Source organism: Vigna unguiculata, chromosome 11 (genome assembly GCF_037176805.1).
Source record: "Vigna unguiculata cultivar grain cowpea cultivar isolate G323 ecotype 2 chromosome 11, ASM3717680v1, whole genome shotgun sequence".
NCBI classification, from domain to species: domain Eukaryota; kingdom Viridiplantae; phylum Streptophyta; class Magnoliopsida; order Fabales; family Fabaceae; genus Vigna; species Vigna unguiculata.
The window spans coordinates 18,328,827-18,338,324 of NC_140802.1; positions in this window are offsets into that span (position 1 = coordinate 18,328,827).

A 9,498-nucleotide genomic window follows, 5' to 3' on the forward strand; every position below is an offset into this window, starting at 1 on the left:
CACGGGCCTTAGCCCTAAAGAAAAGCCTAAATAAAACGTGAAGTCCAGCCCAAGTAGACTATGCAGCGAAGTCATCTCTCTCCTGTTGACCACATGTACCTCTCGCATCTGTTCCCATCAACAAATTGATGATCATCGAAAAGGTAGAAGAACAACATACAAGGCAATCAAACAAACAAAGGGTAAGCTAGAGCTAAAAAGATTTCATCATGCAATCAGATATACTTTCACAGTCCAATATACACAGATCATCCAAGCATGTTATGACCTTCAAATCAATACACTAAGAATCAACTCGACTCATCCGGATACATATAACCTGGTCGGATTCAGTGGATGCTTGCACTTGTGGTGGATACCTCTACTCATCCCCGAGCTATGTGTTACAAGTGTTACAATGAATCAATTCCCTCACACACAAGGTTAGCCCTTGATGAGTTTCAGGCCTCATGTTACTCTCACCATAGGAGTTAGTCCGCTCTAAGTGAGACTAACTGACTCCTTAGAGTGTTAGGATGCAATCCTTACCTTGAATCCTTACCAAGTTATATAGATGGGGCACCACCATGGACACCCACTAACAGGGGCCATGAAATTACGTCCCGACCACTGAAGCACGACCAGGAAGTCTCACCTAGAGACTCATGGATTTATGTACTGACAACATACCAATCACATTCCAAACAAACAAATAATATTGATCATGCATTTAACACCTCACGGCATCCTTTGTAACCCATCCTCATTCATATTCCATGTTGATTTCATACCATCGCATTCTTCTCAATTCGGGGATATAGAACTTCACCTCATACCAATATCACGCCATCAATGTAACATTATTGTTCATACCGAATTCATGACCACATATATAACCAATATTTCATTGAAATTGCATGCCAAGATTTATCCACGTTCATCATTCACAATCCATGAATCACATCACTCATGCAAATTCATTCATCTCATACTTTATAAATGCATATTAAGACATACATATATCACAAAATAGTATTCATCCCAAATAAATGAGTGTCAACGTTTAAGTACTTGCAATTCCATACAATCAAGCACAACCCACAACCATAATTCTTACACCAAAATTCCCAAAAAAATTTATTATCACGAAACCAAACTCATTGCAGTAATGCGTGACACATTTTTCAAGCTACAGACATCTAATCGACGATCCAACCGGTCAAACCATAAAATAGCATGTTATGAGCCACATGTCAAAATTTGAGCTCAATCCAACGGTTAATGAGTCAGGAAAGTCAATTTTACCAAAACTGCGCATATTAGAAAAATACACGGTCGCCCAGTGAGCCAAGGAACTCGCCCAACGACTGTGCGACGCATCAGAATACGAGAAATGACGTCAAACATCACAGTTTCATTAATATTTGAACCCGTAACTCAGAAATATACCAAAACGAACGTTTTCCAATCATTTAAGCATAAAACAGAAACGAAAACAAACCACATGTTTCAAAAACGCGAAAAAGAACCTAGCTTCCCTTACTTGGAAAAGGGCTAATATTGGACTTCGTCTCTTAAGCCAGCGAAACTAGTAGCTCCAAGGACAAATCTATGAACTGAAACAGTGGCACGACAAAGGAGATTGGATTCACACAGTGATTCCTGATGTAAACCACGAAGACAACTTAGAAAGGCTAGGTTCGAGAACTAACTTACGTGAACGGGAAACGGAGGTTGAGCTCACTTGAACTTGGGTAGATCTTCAAAGCCTAGCAGAGGTTCTGTGGAGAGAAAATGGGTGAGTTAGGGCACTGATTTTTCAGAATGACTTGCAATTGAGGGATCTTGGCTGCTTTAGGGGCCTTGGCACCCTATGGGCCAGTCCTTTAGGCCCAACAGTGTGGTAGCCTTTAACATTAAGGCACTCAATAAAAGTGGGTCTTACAACAACAATGCTTAGAAATTGAAATGCTTTGTATTGGAATTGCTTGTAATTAAAATACCTGACATTTCAATTTCTTGTTTGAAAAAAAAAATTGAATATTGTGAGATAAAATTTATTTTTAACAATATTTATTTTACGCTTAATTATGTTGAGTTCATGATAAATTTGGAAACATGCTCGACAAACCAGATGGGTCGAGTAGATCCAACTATGCAACCGGATTGGTTAGACCCGACGATCCACCCGAGCTGGACTGATTGGGAAGCCCAAACAGGCTAGGTGGCCCGATGATCTAGAGGCCTGACAGCCCATACTGCATGATTGTGCCGTCAAGTTTGTCAATATATCCCGGTCCAACCTGTCTAGGTCATTGGCCCAATGCTCTAGACGGGTCCGATGACCCGAACGGGCCCGACGGTCAAGAAGGGCCTGACGACCTGAACGGACCCAAAGACATGGACATGCCTGACAAGCTGGACGAGCCCGACAATCCGGACGGGGCCGAATACCCAAACGGGTTCGACGACCCGGACGGGCCCATACACCCAGACGAGCCCGAAGACCTGGACGAATCCAACGACTAGGATGGACTAGAGGACCTGGACGGGCCCGACAACTCGGATGAGCCCAACGACTTGGACACGTCCGACGGCCCAGACAGGCTCGACGACCTAGAAGGGCCCGACACTCGAATGGGCCCGACAACTCGTATGGGCCCCTTAAACCGTCAGGTTCGTCCGGGTCGTCGGGACCGTTTGGATCGTCGGGACCGTTTGAGTCATCGGGATCGTCCGGTTCATCGTTCCCGTCCGGGTCGTCGGGCCGATCCGGGTCGTCGGGTCCGTCCGAGTCGTTGGGTCCGTCCGGGTCGTCAGGCTCGTCCGGGTCGTCAGGCTCGTCCGGGTCGTCAGGCCTCTCCATGTTGTCCCGCACTTCCGAGTCGTTGGGCACGTCCGAGTCGTCGGGCTCGTCCGGGTTGTCGGGCCCAACGATTTGGAAGGGCTAGTTTGGGTCATCAAGCTCGTTTGGGTCATCGGGCTCGTCCGGGTTGTTTGGCCCGTCTAGGTCAGGCCCGTCTGGATCGTTTGGGTCGTCAGACCTGTCTGGGTCATTGGACCTGTTTGCGTCGTCAACCTGTCCGGTTCGTCGGGCCTGTCCGGGTTGTCTGACCCGTCCGGGTCGTCGGGCACGTCCGGGTCATCGGGCCTGTCCCGGTCGTCGGGCCCGTCCCGGTCGTCGGGCCCGTTCGAGTCGTCGGGACGTTCGGGTCGTTGGGCCTGTCCGTGTCGTCGGGTACGTCCGAGTCGTCGTGCCTGTCCGGATCGTCTAGAATGTGAGGTTGAGTGAGAAGAATTTCAAATTCAACCTATTTTGAGGGTATTTGAATTTCTACTAATTTAGCTAATTGAAATCCTTCAAAAAAAAAGGCTTGCATTTGAAATGCTTTTTAATTTCTCTATCCAAACAAAGCATTTCATTACAAAGAAATCTAAATTCTTCAAAAAAAATGAATTGCTTCATTAAAATACTCTATCCAAACACACTCTTAAGGTTTGGTGAAAGAGGGCTTGAGGTAAAATTTGGCTACGAAAGGTGTGGTTATTAAGTAATCATTTGTGAGTCACCTCTCTTTATTGGAAGTGAACTTGAGTTTCTTTTGCCTCCTTAAGTCGGGTGAGGAATTCTTTTTAAATTAAAGTTTTGTTTGTGCTTTTCATTTAGAAACCCTCTAAGATGTGTAGAGCGCCTTTTTACCAAATTGGTAGTAATTCTAGTGAGGAGGCACCAAAAATTGGAACTCAACTAGCCTAAGAACTAAAATCGAAAACAATTTGTGCTTCTTGTTTATGCAAGCCATGAACTAACGATGCACTAAGCCACTCACTTTTGTTCAAAACGCCAAAACATAGATACTTTAAAAATAGTTTTTACTGCACCAAAAAGATTTCAATTTCAACCAACTTAAACACACAAAAAACAAGTGGTAGTAGTGATCATAGTGTACATTTTTCATGTATTGTTTTTTATCTTTTTATACTTATTTTTCTAGCTTTTCGTTTGTTATAGGCAAACTTTGGCTAGGAAAAAGATGGTTATTAAGTAATTATTATTTTTTTTGTGAACTTGAATTTCTTTTTCCTAGTTAAGTCTCTTAATGAATTCTTTTTGAAATTCAAGTTTGGTTTATTCTTTTTATCGAGAAAACCTTTAAGATATCTAGAGCACCTTCTTACCAAATTAATAGTGATTCTAGTGAGGAGGCACCAAAAGGTTTAAGTCAACTAGCTGAAGAACTAAAATACTAAAAATTTGGATGAAGTAAGAGGAAATTTTGAAAGAGAAAGAGAAAATAGAAAGAGATGACCATCTTGCTATCCTAGAAAAAAAACGTAGGCTTTTTAACCAAAAAAAAAAGAGAAAGAGTCCAAAATAAAATTAAGAGTAGGAGCCAATCCAAGAAAATCTCCAAAACTCCCACACTATGAAGAGGATAGTAAAATTGTCTACCAATACTATCAACCTCCTCCACCAAGAAGAGTTATGAGAGAGCATGATCATTAAAAACCTACTCCTAAAGAAGTTAAAGTAAACCTCCATCATTTCCATAACAAAGAATATGTAGAGACTTATTTAGATAGATTGGGAGATGAAGGTGGAACAACTTTTCTTTTTTTGAACCAAGTAAGTGAGGAAAGAAAAGTTCCCTTAGCCACCCTAAGTTTTCAAATTAATGCCTTGTATTGGTGGACATCCTTAGAGAGGGAAAGAAGACTAAATAGTTTCCTCAAGTTGAATATTGGGATGACTTGAGAAGTGCCTTGAGAAGAAGGCATAAAACTCCAACAAAGAGACATAAGTGTAGAGGAGTATATACAAAGAATAGAGTTATATATGATGAGGGTTGAAATTATAGAGGAAGAAGATACAACCATCTCTAACTTTCTTAGTGGTATCAATCTTGAGATTAGATATAGGGTGGAATTGCTGTGAGACCAAAACTTGAATGATTTAGTGCAAATTTGCATAAAAGTAGAGTAACAACTCTTAAGAAAAGGTTTGAAAAATCTCTATTCTAACTTTAGTGTTAAGAAAGACCACAAGAGAGTATCGGGGAGGGGGGGGGGGGGGGTAGGGGTAGGCAAGTGTTAGAAGAAGATTCTTCTAAGGGAGGGACACACTCACACTAGTGACATAAAGTGTTTCAGGTGTCCTGGTAGAGGTCATGTTTTATCCCAATGCCCCACCAAAATAATCATGATATTAATCGAGTGTTGATATGTATGGTAACCAAGATAAAAAGAGCTTTGGTGAGAATAAGGATGAATGTGAGAACAAAAGTGAGGATCTCTACCCTTGTAATTGAGATCTTCATATGGTAAGAAGAACTCTTTACAATCAATCTAGTCCACAAGAACTAACTCAAAGAGAGAACATCTTCCACACAAGATGTATAGTTTTAGAAAATACATGTTTTCTCATTGTAGATAGTGGCTCATGTTGCAATTGCTATAGCACTAGGTTGGTTAAAAAGATAGCATTAAGTATCTTATCCCATCCCCAACCTTACAAACCTCAATGGATTAATAATGATGTGGACATAGTATTTAATCAACTAGTGGAGGTCAAGTTCTCCATAGGGATTTATAAAGATGTTGTGCTTTGTTACATAGTCCCTATGGAAGCTTGTGAAGGCCTTGAATATTTGAAAATAAATCTATACATAATGGCCATACTAATGAAATAATATTTACTCAGAAGAAGAAAAAGTTTGTACTTCATCCTTTCACTCCTTCTGAAGTGAAAAAGGACCAAGTGCAAATGAGAAATGAAAGAGAAAAAGATAAAGATAAAAAGAAAAATCATGACACCTACACACACAAAAGGGAGATCTAATGTTATAAGTATCAAAATAGCACACACAAGTCTACTGCCCCAAAAAAAGTACTAATGTTAGAGGCCAAAAACTTGTGTGGAGAGTCAAAAGAGGTCATTTCCCATCTTCCTCTAGTAGGGAAGCATTGCAAAAGCACATGGATTCAACACAAAGTAAACAAGAGCTTAAAGAAACATGTTCCCTAACTCGAATGCCTTTTTTAATCATTTTGATCAAAGGAGTATGATGGAGGCATGACTAGAACCATCATAGGGATTTTGGAGCATAATATATAAGCCTTTGTGAGATACGTTTGAGATGGATTTGAGTAAATGAAAATTTGAGTTTTTTCTCTCAAGTCTCGAGGTTCTTTTTGGAACCACCAATCCTTATCTTTGAATCTCCGATTCAAAGTGGCAGATCTTCCTTACTTATCTTTGAATTTCCTCAAAGTGGCGTGACTTCCTCTCATTTCGCAAATCCCCAAATCGAGGTCTTCCATTTTCCCGAACGTTGATTTTCGTTCTAGGGTTCATATCCATTGCTGTGCAAGATGAAATCCACACCCAATCGTAAACGAAGCCTCTATTAGTTAGTAATGAAAGCTCAATTCGTATTTTTCAAGTTTCAATACGAATTTTTGGTTATCCTTTCCGGAGAATTTTTTTGGATGCATCTCTATCATTTGTTTCTTGTTCGTCTTTGTCTGATTGGGATTTTTTTATAGTAGTTTTGTCTAAAGCGGCATAGTCCTTGGTTTTTATTTGGAGTTGATTGGTGCAAACCCTTCTTATGTGTAACGCAAACAACTACAAAGGGGTGATTCAAGTGGTTTGACTTCTCCATAAGCTTGAAGTGGCACAATGAAAATAGGTTATGCATTTGTTCTTTGGATGTCGCACACTAGTAATGTCGAGACTGGGCTTGTTTAGTGCTATCTTGAATTGGTCTGGTTGGTTGGTTGCAACCTATGTGTTGTTATTATTGACTCAATGAAGAGTATTGAAACATAAGTTAGTTTGGACTCAACGACTTTCAACAAAAAAATTTTGTGGCATGGGAGTAATTAGAATGGTATGATTCAAAGATTAAATTCGAGGAAACTATATAGCCTTTAGTCCTTTCGGTGTTATTGGTTTCTCTTCGTGTACTAAGTAATAACCTTCGATGTTGTCTTTGCTATTAGTGAGTGTGATTCAAACGGATGCAATCCACATGTTTGTGCAATTGTCTTAGTGGAAGTTTCAACTGGACGCCTTATTTGAATGAACATATTGTTGTTACACTTTTGTGAGGGCTATTTGGAGTGTGATTGACCTATCTTTGGTCATCCAAAACGTTGTCGTGAAGTGATCAAATTAATACTACTTATCTATAACGGTACTGCACCTAGGAAACCTAACATGACTATAACCGTAAAATCCACATGCATAACCCCCAAAGACGCAAGTAATCACCAGATAAAGCTAAACGGACAAAAGTAAGCGGCCTAAGCCGCTTACTTCAGCAAATGAAACGAGAACTTGACGGATTAGAAGCATTACTAACAAAGCCCCTAGGGCCCACATTGATCAAACTAGGGGGCATGGGCTAGGCTCAGGCCCACTTGCAGCCCAAACAAGGGCCCAACCCATGACGTGGCCAGACATAATTAATAAATTATAAATACGCATGGACCCCAACAATTAAAGATATGCATTCATTAATCCCTTAATCACGAGATTTGACTTTTCTGAGATTTCTTTGCTGACTTGAGCGTTGGTGTCTTCTCTACAAGTAACCCCTCTTGGGTCCAAGTCGGTCCAAACAAGATACCAACAGATAACACATGCAAGCCGGAAGGGAGCCTACTAGGGATATTGCGGATTGAGGTAAGGTGATATTTGTGCCTGACATCTCTTATTTGTTCTCCGCAGGAACAATAACAAATTCAGTATTGTTAAGAAAATAGCCAAAAGATTAGTATGGGTAAAGTCAACCCTTAGTCGTCTCCCAACGAACACGGAATTGATTTATAGCAAATTAGTTCTTATAAAAACTATATAAAAGAGTTAGTCAAACAAAGTTGGGAAAAATAACAGAAGAAGATAAAGATAAAAAGATATAAAAAAACGATGATAAAGAAAATAGATTAATTGCACTGCTTTCTCAAAATAGATTCATCATCGGTTATCTAAAGATTATTGCTCAATTAATTATTGTTGTAGATTTGCAAATTAATAAATGTAAAGTCTTAATCAATTTGTTGGCGTTCTCATTTTTAATCAAAGTACAATCTTAATTAAAAGTGAGAACTTTTAGATTATCCATAGTAGATTAATAACAGAAGAAGATAAAGATAAAAAGATATAAAAAAACGATGATAAAGAAAATAGATTAATTGCACTGCTTTCTCAAAATAGATTCATCATCGGTTATCTAAAGATTATTGCTCAATTAATTATTGTTGTAGATTTGCAAATTAATAAATGTAAAGTCTTAATCAATTTGTTGGCGTTCTCATTTTTAATCAAAGTACAATCTTAATTAAAAGTGAGAATTTTTAGATTATCCACAGTAGATTAATAACAGAAGAAGATAAAGATAAAAAGATATAAAAAAACGATGATAAAGAAAATAGATTAATTGCACTGCTTTCTCAAAATAGCTTCATCATCGGTTATCTAAAGATTATTACTCAATTAATTATTATTGTAGATTTGCAAATTAATAAATGTAAAGTCTTAATCAATTTGTTGGCGTTCTCATTTTTAATCAAAGTACAATCTTAATTTAAAGTGAGAACTTTTAGATTATCCACAGTAAATTCAACCAAATTAGAGTCTCAATCAAATTTTACTATGCCTAATAATGTCTATTCTTTTATCTCTTTACCAAATAAAAAACTTCATTAATAAAAGTAAAGCCTCGACTACTTTTAGTTAGAGTAAGTACATTTAACCATAGTAAAGTCTCTATTATTGGTAAAAACTTATTTCATCACATGAAAGTTTCTAAACAAAATCAAAGTAAAGTCTTAATTACATTTAAAAGCTCTTCGACTCATGTGATTAGCATGTATATAGATTTAAACACTTCGTTAATTAGCTAGCATGTATAAGTCATAACTTTTTATGTGATTCAAAAACAAAAGACATAGATGTATGAAAATCACAATAATAAAAAGAACAAAGAAATTATTTCATTATAACCTCAAAATCCATAATGAAATTACAATGGGAAACCAACCCAAGAAGCTTAACACTCCACTGAATCAAAATAACATCTAGTTATCGAAACTGGGCAAATTTTATATCGATTTGGGATAGAATTGAATTTTTTATGCAATGTGTAACACCCCAAATTTTGGGATGTCATAGAAAGTTAGGAAACGAGCGCGTTTAACAAAAAAAGGATTATCATTGAAAATGTACTAATAAAAAACTTTTAATTTCCTTTAAATTACATAATTCAAAATGTCAATTTGTCTAAAAATATTCAAATAACAAATGTGAATAAAATAAAATTACATATACTTTAGTATCTGATTTAAAACAACTAAACAAATTATAAAACTCCCGAGATCATCTCAGCCTCTCGCCAATTTACTCCATGCCAAAATAATCTGCAATAACATATGCTCCCGTATAAAACACACATTATACGATCATCGCACATGCAACAAACACACAAACAAACAAATAGGGGTAAGCTAACCATA